This window comes from Furipterus horrens, unplaced genomic scaffold (assembly GCF_987537825.1).
Source record: "Furipterus horrens unplaced genomic scaffold, mFurHor1.1.pri manual_scaffold_2, whole genome shotgun sequence".
In the NCBI taxonomy this organism is placed as follows: domain Eukaryota; kingdom Metazoa; phylum Chordata; class Mammalia; order Chiroptera; family Furipteridae; genus Furipterus; species Furipterus horrens.
Window position 1 is genome coordinate 7,824,852 of NW_028327172.1, and position 18,391 is coordinate 7,843,242.

Here is an 18,391-nt window from a genome sequence, read left to right on the forward strand (position 1 = left end):
GGGAAGTGCAACCGGAACTGCAGGGAGAAAGGGAGTTGTGGCTGCCATCTGCTGTGAACAAGATGTTTGGAGAACACGCACTCCTCAGTTCTGAGGTCTCCCAGCCAACTTGTGGAGGGTGGGCCGCCCCTCTGCAGATGGGAGCCGGCAGCTCAGCCAAGCCTGGGAGGTGCCAGGGGCCCCTCCTGCCCTCCCAGACCCTCTGTGCTCTGCTCTGATCTCCTGCTTCTCAAGTAGACCTGGGGCCAGCATGCCAGCCTACGACATGAGCCACATCGCCTCTTCCCAGAAGCCCCCCACAGGCTCTGGGGAGCCAACTCCACAATAATGATGTAGTGACCCAAACGTAATGATAATAAAGGTAAGCCACTACCTGCCAGAAGGCCCCGTACCAGGAACTTCTAGCCATTACCTCCCTTCACCTCATCACCCCAGGCAGGAGGGAGGAGAAAGCATGGAGTCCAAGAGGGAACCACCACCCTGCCCCTCACTGCAGAGGCACCAGGCTGCTGAGACCCAGCAGGAGAAGGTCTTGGGGCCCTCCTCTGTTCCTGAAAGCTGTGGGCTTAATAAACAACAGGGAACATCCGGTGGGAGAGAACCTTCTGGGCCACTGAGTCACACATGCCCATTTTAGGGCGGAAGGTTAAAGCCAAGGATGCAGACAACTGGCCCAGGCTACACCAAGGTCAGCAGCAGGCTGGAGCAGGCTCCTATGCAGGGCTGTCCTCTGTCCTTTAATAACAGTCCTCCGGCCCTGCCCGGTGTGGCTCAGTGGATTGTGCGCCAGCCTGTGAATCAAAGGGTCACTGGTTCGATTCCCTGTCAGGGCACATGCGTGGGTTGCTGGCCAGGTCCCCAGCTCGGGGTGCGTGCAAGAGGCAACCACACGTTGGTGTTTCTCTCCCTCTCTTTCTCTCTCCCTTCTCCTCTCTCTCAAAATAAATAATAAGTAGAATCTTTAAGAAAAGACAGTCCTCCCTTGGTGTGCTGAGGTGTGCTGGTCCTGCCTCAAGGGCTCATCCCTCCTCTGTGCCCGGCCTGCTCACGCTGCCCACGGAGGATGCTGCTGCCCGCAGCAGTGGGCCCGGCTGAGGGCCGGTAGGGACAGAGCCCTGCCGGCTTGGCTGGACCCCCAGTCCCGTCACTCAGGAGGCTGGGCCCATGGGCCACATTCGTTCCCCAGCTGCCCTGCCCAGCCCTGCTCGTGGAGGGATTATTTCGGCCAATGGGGCCGGACATGCTTGCAGGGGCGTCAGGCAGCCTACTAACCGGAGATACTGGGGCTGCCCCGTGGCTCCCGGCCAACAGAAACGGCTGCGTTTCTCACCGGGCCGGGAGGGTGGGGAGGGGGCTGAGAAGTCTGCCTGCCGAGATCTAGCCATGTCAGGGTCCCGAATGTCGCCCGGTAAACTTCAGGTCCAGCAGCCTGGCCCCAGGAGAGGTCAGGGGGAAGTCTCCCTCCCATGGCAACAGGAAGGCAGGGGCAGGGGCGATCACCCAGAACTGTGCATCCCACCGCCCCCACCGCAGCAGGCCCCACGCGACTCTGCTCCCGCCTCCACAGGCCTGCTTGCAAGCGTGCACTCCACACTTTCATCTGCTCGTCCTCCCCCAGCACCCCCACGCTGCAGCAGCGACACCTCCACCCTGCTGCCAGCCCAGCTGAGGGCAGCGTGGGCTCCGGCCCGCCAGGACCCCGACGCGTGTGAATTCCTCCAGGGGGAAGAGCCTACGGCTGCCCCTTTCTCCAGGGATCCTTGGCCCCTGACGGGGTCACTGTGCCGGCCCCGCTTCCTGCCTCTACCAGTCCCCAACAGGGTCGCCGCAGGGTCTGTGCATCAGGGGATCAATGGCTTCTCTGTTCTCTGGAGGGAAGGCCCTCGCCCCGGGTCGGGGGAGGGGGTCTTCCAGGGAGACAAGAGAGCAGTTCCTCTGTGCTTAGGACCCTCAAGGCCTCCCTGCTCCTCCTGTGCCGAGAAGTGGGGGCACCGTGCTGGGTGGAGAGCCCAGGTCTCTGGGGTGTGGGGGGGAAGGCTAAAGCTCCGTGGGGGTCCTGCTCACAGCCAGCCTGGGTCTCCTCAGCCCCCTTCCCAGCTGCTGGGACTCCCTCCGTGTGAGTCGCTGTCACCACCCAGACACCTTCACAGACAACTCCTGCCTCGGCTGAGGCACAGCCAGGCCGGGGTGAGTCAGCCAGGGGAATCCCAGCACCCGCGCCCACCGCTGGGTGACAGTTCCGCTGACACCTACGGAGTGGGGTGCCCAGCCCCTCCCAGCGGAGGGTTTGAGGAACACCCGGGCTCCCCCACCCCCATTTCCTGCTCCCTGAGGGGGGAGCCAGCAGTGGGAGTAGGAAAGAGAGGCTGCTGCCCTGGGCCTGCTTCTATGGTCTCTTTGGGCTTCTGGTCCCTTATCCTTGTCAGTGGGGGAGGAGGTGGGAGAAGGTTCACCACGGACCCCGCCAGCTCTTGCCTGGTGACTGTTACCCCAGCCACTGGGTGTTCTGCTTCCCAGGGCCTCAGTACCCCCAGGGTCACGTGGGGCGGGTTGTGGACATGCCACCTTGTTCCTATGGGACCCCTGGCCTTTGTCTGCTGTCTGGGCACCCCCACTATATGCTATCCTGGACCCCAGGAAGAGCTGGGTCAAGGCCCTCCCTGTGAGGGGAGACGAGGGGCAAGGAGGAGTGCAAGGTCTGGAGAGGACTGGCCTGAACGCCTGAAAGGGGGACAGAGAGGACAGGCACAAAAGCAGCTCCCAGCAGGACATCCTGTCCCTCAAGAAACCCGCCAGACCGGTTAGTGGCCAGTTCATTGCTGCCGGCTGCCCGAGGGTGCAGGGGAGGGGGCCTGTGGGATCCTGCCCATGGCACTTGCCAGCTGGTCTGTCTCCTGGGACATTCTGTTGAATGCCACGCAACTCACGACTCCATTCCCTCCAGCTTGACTCCTGCCCAGGTAGGGCCACCTTCTTGGTGTGGGTAAGGAGAGTGAGGGAGGGTGATTTTCTGAGCAGGCCCCACCACTGCCTCAGGTGGGCTCCGGGACCAGGAGGTCAGAGCACCCAGGGGTCTGGAAGTCCCAGCCGAGGTTTCAGATGCAGGACGTTAAGGACAATCTCCTGGGTATATATCGACACAAAGACAACAGGCCCCATCCTGGAGGAGCTCACAGTACAGAATGGCGAGGAAACCCATGCTCAGGCCAAGGAGTTCAGAGGTATGATGCCGGGGACCCCACAGCCGGGACAGCTGCCCAGCCCTCGGGGGACAGAGAAGGCTTCCTGGAGGACACTGACAGTGAGGAGGAGTTTACCACCAGGCACAAAGAGGCGGGGAAGCAAGGCTCCCTTGTTCTGTTCTCCCTCCTCCTCCTGCCCCGATACAAAAGCCCTTCAGAAGGCTGAAGGCAAACGCACCCTGTGCAGGGGCCTGATCCCAGCCGACGGGGAGGCCCAGCCCCTCATCTGTGCCCCTTCGGGGCTCTGCTGAGCACCATCATTACCTCCTAACTCCTGCCTCTGGGGAACTGGCCAAGCTGGTTTCCGTGGGCTCCCTGGGCCAGGAAAAACACACTCACGAGTGCAGGGGGCTGTCAGGCTGTTTCCCCGGCATCACATGTAGACACACGCTCACTCCGTGTTACCTGGGCAGGTATTCAGAGCCCCTCCAAGTTCAGGCTGCCTCAGCCCTCCAGCTTTGATATTCTCCTCTATGGTTCAGATAAGGAAATAGGTCAGGGAAGAGACCCAGAAGCCCATCCATCTCTTTGAAAGAAGACTGAAAAGCTGTGACCACACGAATTTACTGAAACGGCTTTAGAGGAAATGGCCTGAATGGATTTCTCCCACCCTCCCTCCCCACTGAACCAACCACTCACTGGGGCTGGAGTTCAGGGTTGCTGGGGCCTGCAGAGGGCACAGGACAAAGGCAGCTCTGGACAGGAGAAGATGAAAAATAGACACGTAACCACAGGTGGTGCAAAGAGCTCGTGGAGGCCAATATCAGACCGAGGAACACGGGTGCCCGCAAGCCCTCTACTCTCTGTGGCTCACTTCCAACTCCCTGCACCCCGCGGCTCCTTTCCTCTGCTCCTCCCTTTGCCCTTGCCTGGAAGGCCTGCCCTGAGCAGCTGTTTCTGCATACACTCTCCCTGGGCAGCTGGAACAGACAGGTGGGGTCTTCCTGGGCAGCACAAATAGCTTAGAAAACCAGGCAAGGGGGCAGAGTGGAAAGGAATGTGACTTCCCAGAGATTAGAGCTAGAAGGGCCCAGGGCAATCAGAGGTCAAGTCTCCTTGACTCTCTGAATCTTAAAGATGAAGACCATCAGCCCAGAGAGGTACACTGACCTGCCCACGGTCACACAGCTACGGCCCCCTGTCCTGTCCTTGGCTGCACTCCAAGCCTCATTCATTCAGCCATTACTTCCCGAGCACATCCTGTGAGGCTCGACTCTGGAACTTGGGTTTCGGCGCCTGCGTGATGCCGCAGAGGCTTGCAAGCTGAGGGGCTCCCCATCCCTGGGCTCCCCCTCTCCCTACTCCTTTCCTCTGTTGTTAAGTGGACACGGTACCCTTGCCATTGCCAGGGAAGACTCAGCGCAGAGAGGAAATAAGTAAGTGGGAGAAGCAGTGTGAAGGAATGGGGAACACGAGGCCCAGCCGGGGGGGATGGAGACCACGGTGAAGGTCACCCCAGCAGGTAGATCAGGTGAGGAGCACTGCCCTCAGAGTCTGGGCCTGTCACTGGCACCTGGGACCTGAGAAGCCTGGACCAGACAGGCTCCATCTATGCCTACCTTTTTCTTCTTATTACAAAATACATATTCTCCTTAGGAAATAAAAAAAAAAATAAAGAGAGCATGAGAGAAAACAGAAAACGCCCATGATCCCTCCAGGAAAATCATTAACTATTAACATCTGTCCAGTAGTCCTTTTTCCTCTGTCCACATATGCACCTACTGCTCTTTTTCACTGAGTTCGAGAAGGTAAACATTTTTCTTCGATAAACATTTGTTCCAGCCCAGTCTTCCCTCATTGCTGGAGAGCAGTCCATGTGCATGGTGTACCTGAGTTTATTCGCCCAGTTCCCAGCTGGTGACCATTCAGCTATGTCCCTCTCTTCTTGCTGAGACAGTTCTGGCAGCTGGGGGGGACCCCAGGCAGGATTGTGCTCGATGGAGCCTGGGGCTCCTGACACCTGCACTTGTCTAGCGCTCACTCTGCCCCCCACCGTGGCACCCCCAGAGGTGAAGCTTTATGCACAAGGTGGTGGGGGTGGGGAGAAGTAGGGAGTGGGCCCTGCCCTCAGCTCTCAGGCAGTGAATGGCTCCCAGTGACCTCATACTTGAATGGATAAATGCAGAATCCCAGCCCCACCCAGAAATTCTGGATGGGTTGTACCAAGGTGGGGCCCAGGAACCTATATTCTGAGCGAGCCCCCTCCCTCCCCCCACCACTGCCCCGGCCAACCCTAGGAGATCCTGATGCTGGGGATATCCATGCACACGCAGAGAAACCATGCGCCAGGACGAGCCCCATGAGGGCTCCTGCCCGAGCAGCAGCAGCTGGTGCAGCTGCGGATTCCTGGGCTCCACTCCCAGAGATGCTGATCAGGGGTCAGGGAGGGCACACTGAGATTCTGCATTTCTAACCCCTTCTCAGGTGACCCTGCTGCGGTTGGCTCACGGGCCACACTCGGGAGCACTGAACCAAGCCCATGTGGGCACTGTGGACAGGTGTGGGCAGGTGCAAGCGATGGGCACTTTGCCTGGATGGATCATCACAGCCAGAACTCAGTAAGCGCTTCCTACGGCTCAAGCACTATGCCCTGGCCACTCAAGGTGTGGTCTGCAAGCTGTGTCACTATGAGCTGACCTGGGGCCCCCGCCAGCCTGAGCAGGAATCTGCATTGGCAAGCTCCCAGGTGATCTGTGTTGCCATTAAAGAAATATTATACTATGCTGAGTCCTTGACACGTGTCATCCTGTGTCATCCTCGTAGCAGTCCTCAGAGGCAGCTCGGTGATTCCTCTGATTACTCAGGTGAAAGCTACAGCTGACAGGTTCATCACTCGGTTAAGGTCTCATCAGTGCCACCAGCAGGAGCTGCCACGGGAAGCCAGTGGGTCCCGCTCAGAGCCTGCGCACGCTTAACCCCACATCACCGCACCCCTGTGGTCTCTGATTCACTCCCTGAAACCGCCCCTCCAGGTCGGCTCCAAGGCTCCACTTTACAGATGAGACCTCAGAAACAGGAAGTCAGGCCAATTGCTCTGACACTCCCCCCTGGAAAACGGGCGAACCCGGAGCCTACCCCGCTGTGTCCACGCCTGTGATCCTTCCCTCCGGGCCCACCCGTCTGTGGAAGAGCCAGAGCACGGGGCCTGGGTGGGGGTCCCGCCTCCAAAGCCCGCAGGCTCTGCAGACGCAGCCGGGGGCAGGAAGTGGGAACTGGGGCAGAGGAACCAGGAGTTCGGTTCGGTCTGAGGACATTCTTTTTTCACAGCCAGACTCAGTTAATGCGTGCCTTCTGAAAGGAAGCAGAGAATAGCTGCGCTCAGCCCAACAAGACCGGCCTCTTTCAACCTCCCAGTCGCTGCCATTTGCAATTACAACTTCAGAGGGCTCCTATAATTTATACATCCCAAGATGCACTGCTCCAGCTGCTTTATGATGGGAGTTCATTACCCCATGATGCTTAAACTTTTATAAAGTGCTAAGCAGATGGTGGGCTGGATGCCCAGCTTAGTTACCACTGCCGGAAGCCTGCTGAATGGGTTCACCTGGGGAAGGGAGGGGGTCGGGCTCTCTAAAGGGGCCAAGAAATGGAGAAGGCGGCTCCGGAGAACAGGGGCCCTCCATTAGCCGTTTATTAAGCTGTACGGTACAGCAAGCTGGCTGCAAGGACGACAATCTGCAGCAGCCCCACGTCACTGGCAGGGGGCATGTGGGGCGAGAGGAACAAGCCTGTGTGTGCCTGGAAGCTGCCTGCCAAGGCCAGCGAGGTGCCGGGTCTGAGCCACAGACAGGTTTTATGCAGGGAATGACAGGCTTTCTGAGAGGGGGGAAGCTGGTCCTCTCAGCAATAGAGTGGCCCAAGGGGGCCTCCCTTTGTAGGAACTCTTGTCCCTGTGGATCTCAGGGTCTGCAAACTTGATGCAAGGTGAGGGAACAAGAAGGAGCGCGCCGCAAGCAGGGGCCAGACAGGTGGGGGCCGGAGTCCTAGCCTGCCTGCTGCAAATATAAGACCTGCAGCAGGTGCCTTCAATTCTCCAAGGAAGCTGAGGTCCCGGCCCGTCATCTGCTGGAAAACCCGAATGCCGCCCTGGCTGGTGTGGCTCAGCGGATTGAGTGCTGGCCTGCACGCCAAAGGGCTGCCCATTTGATTCCCAGTCAGGGCACGTGCCTGGGTTGTAGGCCAGGTCCCCAGTTGGGGGCACGTGAGAGGCAATCACACATCGATGTTTCTCTCCCTCTCTTTCTCCCTCCCTTCCCCTCTCTCTAAAAATAAAATAAGTAAAATCTTAAAAAAACAAACCACCAAAAAAAAAAAACCCAAAAACCGAATGTCTCCCTCCAGGGGAGGAGCGGGGCTGGGTGGCCCCCACCTGAGCACAGAGCCTAGAGCCAGGTGAGTGCCCACTGCAGAGGAACTGTCCCTGTCCTTTGCATTACTGAGTTACGACACATGAAGCACTTAGAAGGAGCCTGGCAGAGAGGAATGCTAGGAAGTGTCTGCTGTTGTTGTTGTTCTTACTTTGTAAATTGTCTGTTACACGTCAGTCACTAACTGGGAACTCCCTGAGGACCAGGTAGTAACTTTTCTCTTAGTACTCAGCTCCAGGCACTAAGCTTAGGCAGGCGGGGCGGTGCCTGATAAACTCCTGGAGAAGGAGCGCCCTGGAGATTATAAGCAGCGAGACTCTCCTCTGCTCCGCAGTCTGGCCCCGGGCCTAAGGAAGGTGCCAGAGGAAGACCAAGTTCTTTTCAAAGGTATGAAACCAAAACAACCTCTTGAGAAAAATTCCTTGACTTCCTAGGAGGAAAGAGACTCCAGATGTGGCTGTTTTTTCTGGCTCTGGGACACTGGAGGTGACTCTGGCCTTTTCCTTCTGTCTGTCCTTGGAACCAGGGAGGATGGGCTGTGACTGGGGCCTCAAGCCGCAGCTGGGGCTCCCTGTCCCCCGCTGGCTGGCCTCCTCCTGCAGTCACCCAGAGGCCGCCCTGACTGACAGGGCTAGAGGATGCGCCAAGACCTGATTGGTCAAGGTTGCTAGTGTTCCTGGCGATGAGGGCAAGTCCTGACCCCCTTCTGACCCACCGGCCATCTTCCCACTGCCCAGGGGAGCTGGAGGGGCCATGGGGTTGCCATTGGCACAGGAGGGTCCAAGGGTCTCTGAGCAAAGACCCTGGCTTCCCCCGAAGGCCTCAGGTCAGGAAAAGGTGGACAAAGAGGCGAAAGGAGAAGGTGCCAGAGGGACAGTGGGGCACTGCCAGCTCTGAGCAGAGGCCCAGAAGCCAGAGGGGAGTGAAGGGAGCCAGGGGCCAGCCCACCCCCTCCCAGGACTGGTGCTGGGGCTGCTGGGCTGTGGAGGAGACGCGGCAGCAGGAAAGGGAGGGTTCTCTGAGCACCGGCCTGGGCTGCCAGGCAAGAGTCAAGAGAAGCAATCCCGACAATTCACAACAGCAGGTAACATTTACTGAGAACCTGAGAGGTTCTTAGCCCTGGTGGGACTCCTGAGGGGGTGTCTCACTGGAGGCCGACAGCAGCCCAAGGTGCCCTGTTCCATTAGACGCCCCGCGTCAGAGGTGAGGAGGCTGAGGCTCAGAGAGGCTAAGTGACGTGCCCAGGTGGCAGTGGACTTCACTGACGCTCCGTCCTTGTGCTACCGTCCACGCTTGCAGGCCTGTGCTAGGCTGAGTGCAGAGAGGGAGGCTGGATCGGGAGAGGATGATCAAAGGAACTCAAGAGTGGTGTGGTCTTGGAGACAGGCGGTCCTGGGCAGGTAAGGTGGGCACAGGGGGGATGACTGGCCCCTGCAGCTGAGACCTAACAGCCAAGCTGTCCCAAGGCGGAGTAGAAGCCTGGATGGAGTGGGAGTCCGCTAAAGGGCGTGCCAGGGGAGCCTGATGTCATCCCCGCCTGCAGAAGGCGGAAACTTGGGAAGTGAAACAAAACGTCACCTAAGAGCAGCCCGGCCCCAGATTTCCAACAGCAATGCCAGGCATGCCTCGCCCCCAGCCACAGTCTGCGGCCTCTGCTCTCTTCCTCGGGGCCTGGGGAGGAGGAGGCGGGGGGCGGGCACCCTGGCAGCAGGCAGCGCGCTCCCCCAGCCCGGCCTGGTGCACAAATGTGTTCGGAGTAAAGCTGATGAGAAAGCAGAGGCTTCCTAGCCAACGCCCTGGGAACCCTGCCATCGAGAGGCTGAGAGTCTCCCCGCTTTCCAGAACAACAGACACAGGGCTCACCTCTTCACCAGGCTTTCTGGGTGTCTTGAGGGGTGAGGGGAGGTCCTGGCAGCTGCTTGGTGAGCTATCCTTCCTCCCCAAACCCAGCCTGAACCGACCTGCTTAGGCTGCCCAGGTGTGTGGGAGAGAGGGACGTGGGGGGGGGGGCCACAACTCCAGGCGGGGCCCCTGCACTTGCACACGCCCGCAAGGCCCCAGAGCGGGAGGGTCTGCCTCCAAGGACCCAGGCACTGGGCAGCCAACCAGGACACCAACTGGGGCCTGGCATTCACTCTAGGGACCGGCTCCTGGTGTAACGGGGTCCTCAAGCAAGTCCTTGCCACTAGTCTGTCCGGGCTGTTTGGGGGAGAGGGAACTGCAGATGCCCTGGCCTGGGCGTAGGTGCCTGGTCTGAGTGTTCCTGGCCTTCATGCCAGCTCTTGAATCTCAAACACAAGAGATTCCAACCCTTGATGAGCACAGCGCCTTTCCCAACCAGCATCACCTCTGAGCACGGGGAGAGTGAAGGAGAGAGAATAAATATCACTGTTGCTATTATACAAACGGGGCTTCTGAGGCTCAGAAAGGCCGAGTGACTCATCTGAAGTTGCCCAGCAGAGCCAGGGGCAGAATCAAAGCCCAGCACCCTCACATGCCTCGCTGTCTCCCTAAAACCACGATCCTGTCTGTGTGGGTGCTCCTGGTCCCCACAGCAGGGGCGGGGTGACGCAGACCGACACCTCAGGCTAGACAGGCGACAGGGGATGAGTCGTTGGATAAATACACAGATCTGACGAACACACAGGCCCAAGAAGATGGAGAGGAGGGAATACAGGGAGAATTAGTAAGTATCCCGAATCTCAAGGCCGCTGGGCTCAATATCCCGGCCCTGCCCCCTACCAGCTGAGCACCGAGAGCACACTTCTAAACCTCGTCTGTACAATGGGCTGGTGTCTCCTGCCTCTCGGCGCGGTCAGGAGGGATCAGTGAGCTAACGTATGGAAAGTGCCTGGCAGGGCGCCCGGCATCTGTGTCCAGTAAATGCTGCTTTGCCACTGTTATTGGCCTTCAATGAGGACGTAGATGAGGGAGGGGAATAAGCCGCCAACATTTAAGACGCTCTCGGGGCGCTGGTGCTATGCCCCCTAATAATGTGAGACAGGACCGTCCTGGAGTTCAGTGCGGAGTGAAGAATGGTGTCATGGGAGAGGCGGGGCTTGGAGAGGTGAGGGAAGGCTCCTGGTTCCAAGCCCGGCCCCCCACCCACCTGCGGTGCCCTTGGGCCAGTAAACACAGCCTCTCTAAACCTCCTGTAAGACAGGGGTCGGAGGGCTGGTGGGACCGAGGGGGGGCCTTTCGCAAGGAGTAAATGAGACCCTCTGTAACCATGCTGGCTGGCTGTCGTTCCTCTGCATTCACAAAATGTAAACTATTGTTATTACTACGGCTACTTTGTGGCTAAGCCCAGCCTCCTGGAGACAGACACACTGGGGCCTTCCCAGGCCCGCCAGCCTGAAAGGGCGTGACAAAAGCAGAATGCAGGGCTCTGTCCTGGGGGGTTGGGGGATGGGGTAGAGGTGCAGCCCCAAAGAGCTCTCTCCACCATGTGGCTTGCCCAGTGGGGTGCAGCCAACCATGTGCTGGGAGGTGCAGGGTGGATTGTATATAATGAAGGGACATCAATAATAAATTACCCTCAAGTAACTCCAGGAACATCAATCATAAATTAATTAAATGGCTCCAGAAGAGGCAACAAGGGGCCTCTACAGGATGAATGCCTCACCTTACACAGCCGAGACCACTCTGTCCCGCCTCCCCCGCCCCGCACCTCCAGGTGGAGGCATCTGCTCCCTAAACACAGGTGGAGACAAGCCCTGTTCTGCCACCCACCCCCCAGCTCAGAGAACTCTCAGACGCTGCAAGGGTTTTGATGAAACTTCCCAGAATAGTAACCTCCTGGGCTGAACTCAGGAAGGAGAAATTTCAAGGGGTGATGTGGTACAGAAACCATCAAACGCCTGGACGTGCTGGAACACCGTGGTGGGGCCTCGGGGGTGAGAACAGCCTCGCGGGCAGCACAATCAGTCTTGTGGGGATCCCGGAAGGCCCCCACTCCCACTCCTGGCCAGGAACACGCTGCAGCCAAAGCAGCTGAGAGTCAAGTGGGGGAAACACATGGCAGGCAGGACTCCAAGGCCCTGCTCCTTCTCTTCAGGACTCATCTCCAGGCCCTGCCCCATGCCTCGCTCTTCCCGACCCAATGGACAAATCTTATGGCTCCCACCTCACCCCCATAATGAGTCAAGGCGGTCTCTTTCCTTCCCTCCCCACTGCGGCTTCCGCCCAGCTTTAAGTCCTCCTCACCTGGCACTTGCCCTAGCCACCAGCTGGCCTCCCCACTCCTCCCCGCAAGAGCCCCCGGCACTGGCTGCTGGACGCCTCTCCCTGGGTGGCGCCAGCCCCCTACCCTCGCTCTGAACACTTCAGTTACTGACCATGTTTTCCACAGACCAGGTCCGCCCTGCAGTCATGGCTCTTGGGGACCCAGCTCCAGCTCACTTTTTCAAGATTAGCTTTCATTATTTCCATTTCATGCACTTGACCTTCAATCCAGACCACCAACGGTCAGACCCTTGCTTCTTCAGACACATCCCCCCATTGCTGCCGCCTCCTCTACAATCGCCAGGATAGCCCAGGATAAAGGCCACCACCATCCAAGTCTCCCCGGTCTCCGTCATCCGAGTCACTCAACCGCCTTTGACCTCCAGTGGCTCTACCTCTTGAAATGGCAGCTCAGACCTTTCAGTCCATCATGTATCTTCTGAATAGATTGCGAAAACTTTGAGGACAAGATCTACACCTTATTGGTTCTGGGAAGTCTAGTTCATCGTCATGACCCTCACTGACGCCAACCCTCAATAGGTGTTCAAGAAATAACTATTCATCGGATCCGAGCGGAAACGTTCCCCATTGGCAAAGACCTTATTCTGTGTATATATAGTTCGGCTGACAGATCCGCAAGATCCCGTCCATGCCAAGGGAAGGGTGGAGTTAACTTCTCCTCACTGAGAAAAGGGGCGTGACCTATTACAGCATCCTGGCTAATGCATGCAGATCATCGTGTTAACTGCTTTTCTGCGGAAAAGATTCTTGACTGCAAGAGCAGAAACATTTACAGAGGGTGCTTGCTTTCATCGCTCACCAGGTGTTCTGAGGTCGTGGTGTTCTTACAGCCACCCAGAGGGAACTGAGGTGTACAAAGGTGCCAGGATTCAGATCTGGGTCTGACTCCAGAGTCCCAACTAGTGACGACCGTGAGCTGTAACGCTATCCTCTGTTAGCCCGGGAAGCCTGTCCCCAACCGGACTCCAGGTGGGTTTGGGGAGGAGCGTGGAAGCAGGTTTGAGAGCCACATCTCCAGCCTGGGCCTCCTTCTAAGGAATACTGAGGGAGCAGAACAGCTCCTCTGGGGAGAATCACCACGGGAGATGTGAAACCCGCTCTCCCGCCCCCACCCCCCGCCCTGAGCTGGAAGGCGCCCCCCCCCCCCACTGTTCTCTCCTGGTTCTCAGAACCCAGCAACGCCCCGCTCCGCACACCCACTGACACCAGGCCAGCCAGACACAGAAGCCCACGAGTTCCCACACCGCCAGGCGCTCCACACCCCCTCAGCCCTCACTTCCCACGGAAACACTATGGGCACACGTGGCTTCACACATGTGTCACAGCCCTTTGGCTGTGACAGCACCACGCCTGCTCACCTCAACCATGACCGGGGGGGGGGGGGGGGGGAGCTTGGGCATTCCTGCCAAACACCCGCACCTGTGACCACAGGGCTCCCCTCCACGTCAGCTCCCTGCGCCCCCTTCCTCAGCGGCCAGGAGGTCCCCCTGGGTCTGGTAGTTTCTTAGGTCCTCCTGGCCTGCCCGCCTATTCGCCTGTCCATCCCAGCCAAGGTCGGTATCCCAAAGGAAGAAAAGAAAATCAAGATAAACGGTTTTCAGCCCTGACCGCTGGGGAGGTAACCACTTCCTGCCATGTCCTGGGCTGGCGGTTCTAAAGGATTTATCTTTCTCTGACCACACGCTCATTGATATTTCCCCTGGCGCTCCTTGCCCAGTCCACTAGAGTGTAATGTAAAGCTATTCCAGTAAGAAATTGAACGCAGGTGGGGCGCTGGGCCAACAGGTGATTAAGCCCCGAGGCTCCCCTCTGGCCCCAGGAACAGCAGCAGGGCGCAGAAGTGGCTCCCACTGACAGGCTGTGCCTTCAGCTGTGGCTGGCCTCTCACTCTGGGGCTCTCAGCTGCGGCCCGGAAGCCTCTGTCCAGAGATGCCTGATTCCTGGCACCCCCAAAGCAGAGCCGCCAGGCACCATGATTTATGAGCCGAGGAAGGAAAGGTTGCCAGGAGCTGAGTTAAACAACTTTTGGAGAAACACAGGAATAGGACTGGGGACCAGAGCTGAAAAAAATCTCAGCTTGAGAGCTGCTTGCCCTTGATGTCCACGGCCACGGTGCCAGCCCCCCCCCCCCCAGCTGAAATGGGCCCCAAATCAGCGTCTGTGCACAGCGGCAAAGGGGCACCCTACTGCCTCCAACCCCAAGGACTCAGAGGAAAGCTCAGCTCTGCTTTTGGGGAACCGAGGCCAACTCCGCCTCTCTGATGTGCCCCCGCCACCACCCAGCTCTGCTGTGCGGAGTCCCAGCATCCCAAGCAGAGGGCCAGGGGCGTCTGCAAAGGGCTCCTGGAGCCCAGAACCATAGGCCGAGCCACGCATCGGAGCAAACAGGCGGAGGTGTGCGTGGCGGGTGAGCCAAGGGGACACGAATGCTGAATGTTCACAGCAGGGAGGCCTGAAGCTCGCTCTTAATGGACCTGCACTCAGGAGAGCTGTCCACGCAGGAGCTGACGTGCAGGCGCCTCCTGGGGAGGCAGAGAAAGACGCTGCAGGGAGCGCTCAGGACGGGCCTCCCAAGCCCAAAGGGACACCTGCGATGCCAGGCAGTGTCCAGGTGGCCGCCACTGGGCAGGGTGAGTCCCACAGCACGGAAAAGTCAGCCTGGCAGGCCCATGTCCCTCTTATACCCACATGGCTTGACACAGCAGCCTGGACCCAGGGCAAGGACTTCCTGCCTTGGGAGCAAGCCCGTGAAATGGGCTGCTGGCTAAGGCAGATACTCACATGGAATGCTCAAGAAGGGGTCTGACAGAAACAGGCCTTCCAGGGCAAAGCTGCGAGGGGCTGTAATTCACACTCTGCAGACTGCTGTCAGGAACTAGGCCCCTGGTGGCAGAAGGCACAGCAATCTGCAGCCACCCTCGTCTTCCCGGCCTGGGATGGCCCTTCTGCTGGCAGTGGGCCCACGTCGGCAGGGACGTCCTGGGGCATTCATGCCACACCTGTCCCCCCTCGCAGACCCTTCTGATGGGAGTCCATCGCTCCTTCTCCTTGCCCACGTGTCTGAGGGCATCCCTCATGATCCTCAGTCCCCCTGCCATCCAGCCTCAGCCGCCCTCACGGGACCACCGGGCCCAGAGTCTACCTGGTGGCTCTGACCCACTTTGCTTTCCTCAGGCCACAGCCTCAAAAATGCTGATGCGACTGCTCCCCTCCCCCACCCTCAGAACCCAGAGCCAGAGAAAAGTCTCAAGAGAAAACACACGTTTCCAAGTCTCCCCCCCCCGGACAGGTACCCCAGATCTGCCAGCTGCAGGCACCTCCCAGCCCTGTGTGGACCCGGAGACGCGTGTCTGCAGCTGAGCCATGGGCGTCTCTTGCTCAGACCACTCCTGCAGGACTCCACGGTCGCTGCGGCTACGCTGGGGACTCAGCAGCTGACTCACATTGTCAACAGATCACACTTTTCCCCACCAGAACCTTCGTCCTCGGGGCCTCTAATTCCCTAGGATGGGCGCTCGACCTTCCGGCTGTCTTCCTTCCCAGCCACATCCTCCGCCTCCATCCCCTGTCGCCTCACACCCTGGGCTCTTGGCCTGGTGAGAATCCCTGAACTTTGCGCAGCTCTCACTGCATGGAAAGGGCTTCCGTGTGCACCATCCCCTTTCACCCTGTAGGACCACCTCATGACGTGACTCTGAGAGGTAAAGTCACCTGCTCAAGGTCACACAGCCAAGACTGGAATTCAAGTTTTCTGGCTCCAAATGTCCTGGGCGATGCTCCAGCTTTAGGAGACCTCTGCAGCACCTCCAAGTACCCACCATGGCAAGTGAGTAGCCACCTGTCACCCGAGTCCCCCATACCCTCAACGCCATCTTTCTAGATTCCTATGGCCTCTCCCAGACTCAGCCCAAGCTTGCCACATTCATTTTTCTACTCCAATTCCACTCCCCCCAGAGATCCACAGAGGTCTAGAGATTTCCTCCACATCCTAAGACTTTGGGGAGGGGGGGGTTGTAAATTGCCCTTCTGTGAAGTACACCACGTGACACTAAGTAAGACCTGCACCTTAAGCTTCCCAAAGGCCTGGTGGGGGCAGACACTGTCCCAGCACACTCTCAGTGGCTACAGACTCATCTTTCAAGCATTGCCCAAATGATCTGGACCTAAAGGCCTTCGAGCATCAAAGAAGAGAGGCGGCTCTCAGACACTCTGGGAGAAGCATCAACCTAGAAGACTGGGCCTGAGACTAGATGGGTGCTGTGCCACACCTCTCCCAGCCCGCTGGCACCGGTCACCACCCAGCCCTGTACGTTTCTCAGGACACATGCTCACGGAGAGTGATCACTGCCGAGAACCATCCACCTCCCATTTTCTCTGAAGCTGGATCCAAATTCAGGAGCCCAGCTTAATGCCAGCCAGTACCGGGACAGATCTCTGTCTGGGTCACTCTCAGGGTCCTCGTGGTAGAAGTATCTCCTGGCGCCTCTCTTTCATGTCCATTCTAAAGGACACCAACCTTCTGCCAGTCCTCTGCCTTCCCCAGTCCTGTGTACCCAGCAGGCATGAAAGGGCCTGGTGACAGAGGCAGTGCCCCTCTTCATCGCCAGTGTGGGAGGATGGGCACAAACCCTTCCCATCCACCTGGGTCTGAGGGCCACAGATTCTCCCCTCCCAGGGTCAGGCAGCCCCCCCGCACCACACTGTGCCACCGTCACTTCTCCCAGCTGCCAGGAACTCCCGTCATGCTGAGGACACCAATTCTTCAAGCCCGGGGTGTTATCTCTCCAGACCACTCAAGGCCAGAACAATCCAACACCCTAGCAATGGCAGCACTTCCTTACACCCATATGCTGGGGCATCACCATGCGCCCACGAGCTGGCCACCGCCACCCTGAAATCAGTCCCCGCCACCTACCTGCACAGAGTTCTGTCTGCACCCGCCTCACACCTGGGCAGCCACCACTGCAACCAAGGTGGCGGGGCGTCTTCTGACAGCCGCGCCAGAAAAACCACGCTGCTGTGCCAGACCCACACTGCCCACGCCTGTGCCACGGGTGTCACCATCCCCACGCCGGTGCCGGGGCTCCCGGAGCTCACACCTGCCATGGGCGCGCGCGTGGCAGCCGCACCTCCGCCCGCGGACCCGTCGGGCCGGCCACCGCGCGCCCCGGACACTGCCCTGCCGGCCGCGCCCCTTGCGCCGCGCCCGCGCCCGGGGTCCCCCTTACCTCCCGCCCTCCGCAGGGCTCGGCCTGCCGCCGCCGCCGCCGCGACCGCCACCTCCATCCTGGGCTCCCCAAGGCCCCGATTCACTAACGCCGCTTCCGCAGGGCGCCGGCGCCGGCGCGAAGGCCGCCTCCGCCCCCCGGGGGACGCCGCGTCCTTTACGTAAACCCCACTCCGCCGCCAGCGGTGACCATGGCGACGACCGTGGGGCGGCAGCGCCCCCTTGTGCCAGGGAGGGGAGCGGCGCCAAGGCCAGAGCAAGCGGAGTCTTTCGTCTGCGCTGGCCCCGCGCGTGGGGGCGGTGGGCGCCTGGCTCAGGCCGCGTCCAGGGCTCTGTGGGCAGCCGCGAGGGGCAGGACGGGCCACGCTGCCTCGGGGGAAGGGAGTCGCCTCGGTTCCTCTGCTTCAGGCCCCGCGTGACCGGGCTCAGCGTGGGAGAGGCAAAAAAGCAAGTAGGATCACTGGAGGACTGGTTCATTTGGAGGGGGAGGAAAGAGAGATGGGTTCCACCTGCCGGGGTTCCCGAGAGCCCCTTGTGGGGCTGGAGCACTTCATCTGTGTCCTTCCCCCATCCGCATCCCCGTCGAGCCCAGTATCTTGCCTGGCATCCAAAAGGGCACTGGGTCACTTTTGAATTCCTGGTCAATGAAGACAATCGCCCCTCCTATTCCTCTTCACACACGCCCATTCATTGAAGCCGTTAAGTCACTTAACGCACCTTCCCTGAGCGCAGCTCCTGAGCAGGGAGCGCTGCGGTCCCCATGCGGATTGTGCTTCCCTGGGGCGTGGATGGACACAAAGACAAGCAGGATCCAGGCCCTGCTCTCAAGAAGCTCAGTCGACGGGGCACTAAGACCACCGCAGTGTACAGGGTGCTGTGGTGTGGGAGCTGACACAGCTTTTAGAAGGGGCGTTAATCATCCTACTGAGACCCAGCTGGGTCTCCCAGGTGGCGTAGAAATTCATCAGAGGCGAAAAGGGGCATAGTATGTTTCTGCAGGGGAACAGCCCACAAAACGTCCTCTGGGCCCTGTTGTCATCCCAAGAAAACAGGGCGGTGGGCAGCTGTTGGGTGCAAATAGGAGCCACAGTGGAGCATGAGCAGCTGTGTTGTAGGCGGGATTGGGGCGGAGTCTCAGCCTGAAAGTTACCTGGATATTGGTGCTTAAAGAGAGACTGAGTCCAGGGCAGACTTCCCCTCTGCTGAAGCAGGTGGGAGCTACTTCTGGAGGGAGTTCTGTATTTCCTGTGGTTATTTTGATGTCAAACTGCAGCTTACCTAACAAAAAGAAAATGGGGTTGAGGGGTGAG

At 59.1% G+C, this 18,391-nt stretch overlaps 1 protein-coding gene across 1 annotated transcript in view; it reads right to left on the minus strand.

Annotated features, from left to right (window-relative positions):
- The window catches only part of DAGLA (diacylglycerol lipase alpha), a 61,293-nt gene extending 44,164 nt beyond the window's left edge, over window positions 1–17,129 (minus strand). The window contains exon 1 of the mRNA XM_090260575.1: window positions 17,083–17,129. The gene's annotated coding sequence lies outside the window, so the exon portion shown is untranslated. The remainder of the gene's footprint in view (window positions 1–17,082) is intronic.
- Between the last annotated feature and the right edge of the window lie 1,262 nt (window positions 17,130–18,391).